Here is a 3,332-nt window from a genome sequence, read left to right as displayed (position 1 = left end):
ATTGTATTTAAAAGGGAGTAAAAACCCCGAAATCCACTCCCTCCTGCAAAAAAAAAAAAAAAAAAAAAAATCTCATCTAGATCTCATAGAACATGTACTAAATAAACCCATGCAGTTTCTTCCCAGAGGCTTACTCTAGATCTAAATTTAACCTTTCCACCTTCATTAGCAATAATGAAGCAGTTTGATTTCTCAGTGTCATCAATAAGCATGAGCTCAAGGCTCATTTCTAAGCCAGACATATCAGGAGATTACTGCTGACTGTTTAACAAGCTGTACTACATCCACTTACAAATGTTGAATCAAATTGCTTTTAAAAATGCCTTCCATGGAGCAGAAAATAATATGAAAAAAAAAAAAAAGCCTCAATCACTACTCCTTTTCCAAAGCACAAAAGTTTTAATTTAAAGTCTGATATTAGCCTCACTTGCTTGTGAGAGCAGCTCACTGGAGTAAAACCCCTCATATTTTGTTGCTGCCAAGTCCTCGGGCTTTACCTTGCTTTGTGCACTTGTAAGGAGGTCTCATCTCAGCCCTACCTTTAGCCATTCCAGTTTGGGATGTATTCCCACCACTCCATCCCCTGAGATTTACAACCCATGATAGTTCTTCAGACACAGACAATTTGTGTGGGTACTAATTCTGGCCCTGAGACAGAATAGATGTTAAGCCCTGGAAAACTGTGCCTTGCAGGGGGAATATTCCTTCTCCACTCCCTGTGCAGTGCAGGATTCCTCAATCTTATTCCATCAGAAAGAAATACAGGGGAATGTCACACATCCTCAGGAAAACCCACACCAAGTGCAATTACACAAAACATTACCTTTGGAAATTTAAAGAAAATATGGCATAGTCTGTGACAATTTCTCAGATTATAAGTGTTGAGTTCCTAGAAATAAAAAACAGGTAAAGAGGAGAACATGAAGTTAGTGGTAACAGTTTTGTGAATAGTCTACATTCATTCACTCTTCTAGAAACTCTTGAAGTATTAGAAAGACTAAAGAAAATTAACATGAAGAACTTATTCATACAAGTCTTTGTAAAATTGTATTTTTGTATAAAGTACCATTCACAGGCTATTTTCCCCCCTGTCCAATCGATAAAGGGGTTACCATTGGTTGCAATATTTTAATAAATCACTTTTCTTCAGGTTATTCCTGAAATGGCTCCAAGCTCCCTCCAATGGGCCAAAACACTCTAAAGGGCTCTTTCTGACTATTTCCTTACTGCTGGAATTACTCATTTCAATGTAATCTCAATTGTACATGACTGCACTTTATAGCAAGAACACAAATCTTACTTTCATCAGCTCTCAGCCCCCCATGCACAACACAGTGGATACCAGAGGTGTGACAGACTTTCATATTTTCTTTTACAATTAAAAACACTCAATATGCACCCAAGGGTCCCACAACCATGGGACACTGAACCAACACAGTATTCCACACATGAAACAAGGAATGGGGCTCTTATAAATGGGTGGAATGAAATAGGGTGTTGGAGCAAGGTGGGACATGGATTAAAACTGTTAGCAAAACAAACTGTTAAAATTTCTGGCAAACACTCAAATAGTAACATCTGAAAAGGCACCAACACAAACAGAGAAAACTTTTGGCAGACACATAGCAGGCAGTAACAGTTGTTAGCACATACACAGAAAAGAAACACCAATTTTATAGAAAATACACCAAACAACACATACAACAATCAAACTCAAAATTCCAAGATCAAAACCAATAGGAAAAGTCATCAGACTTCTTTTGGGGCCTCTAACCCCTTTGTATTTCTTTTGGGGACTCCAATCCCTTTTTTGGGGGACTTTAATCCCTCTGTATCTCTTTAGGGGAGTCCTATGCCACTATAACATCATCACACACACCAGAACCAATTTAAGTGGTATGACCTGATGGTTATTAGACAGTTCTTTTGCACTGAGCTTGTGTCTCCCCAATTCGGGGGGGGGTGTTGGGGGTCTTTGATGAAGGCATCCAGGGTCTTCTTCGTATCTGAAATTTTCAACTTTGTCCTTGGAGCATGTGCAGTTACAGTGTTCTTTGTTCTGTCTGGTCTTAGCCAGCCTAAATTCTTTATTTTGTGGCTAAATGGCTTTCCACTTGTCAATTTTTCATTAGTACTACACTTCTCTATCTCTAAAGCTATCCACCTGGCAAGTTTTATCTTCTTTTTTTGTCTATTTAGCATTAAGCAACTAGTTAACCATATATGAACCATTACATTGTATAAAGAACTATGATTCAGGTTATATAGGAATAAAGAGATATGATTCAGGAGCTATGATTCTGGTTATACAGGTATGGAGAGCTATGATTCTGGTTATATAGATATATAAAAAGTCATGATTTAGATTATATTGGTATCGGGTTACTTAGATATATCAGGTTATATAGATACATAAAAAGTCATGATTTAGGTTATATAGATATATCAGGTTATATTGATATATAAAAAGCCATGATTTAGGGTATATTGATACCTTATAACTCAAGCTATATAAGCACCTCGTAACTTTGATCTAAGTTATACAGGCATCATTTATCCCTACGATTTTTAGGAAAACCAAGATGAAAGCCACCCAGTGAGCCAGGATAGTCCCTTCAGAAACACCCAAGGAGCAGTGTTCGGGTGCCTCTTTGGGGAGATGGGATTGCTTCAGTAGCTGAGGCGATGATCCAGAATTCAAGAGTAAGAGGAAACAAAACCTAAGGCCACCACACACCTTCCTAACGCTGCTGCTTTGGGTTGCTGAGGGCACTGGGGCTGTTTTTCACATCCTTTCCCCCACATTCTCTGCACTTGCTGGTTGACACCTTCCCAGCCCCAGCGACTACAACAGGAGTCAGGTTGGAAGGGACCACGGTGAACATTTATCGCACGTCCCTGCTCAGGCAGGGTCATGGCACAGCACAGGGAACAGCACCGTGCCCAAACAGCTCGGGAACACCGGGGACAGCGGCCGCCACCAGCCCCCGCCACGCGCGGCGCCGCCGCCTCACGGAGATCGCGCCCCGCCCACTCCCACCCTTATAATGCACCGTGCGCGTGACGTCAGGCGCCGCAGCCAACGGCGGCCTCTGTTTAATCGGGGGCGAGCACGTTCGTTGCATATTCACGCGGCGGGCCCGGTGCCTGCGCTGATGTCGCGCTGCCGCAGCCAATAGCCGCCTCTGTTTGGGGGGTTCATGCATATTCATATATGCACATTCATAGCCACGCACTCTCCGTGCTGCAGCGGCCGCGGCGAGGGGCGGGCCCGGCCCGGCCCCGCTTCCCTGACGGCCCGTGAGCCTGCGGAGCCGCGCCGGCAGCGGGAG

Source organism: Melozone crissalis, unplaced genomic scaffold (assembly GCF_028551555.1).
Source record: "Melozone crissalis strain CALT ecotype California unplaced genomic scaffold, PUWL_Pcris_2 ptg000034l_1, whole genome shotgun sequence".
Lineage (NCBI taxonomy): Eukaryota > Metazoa > Chordata > Aves > Passeriformes > Passerellidae > Melozone > Melozone crissalis.
Note: the sequence above shows the minus strand (reverse complement) of the source record.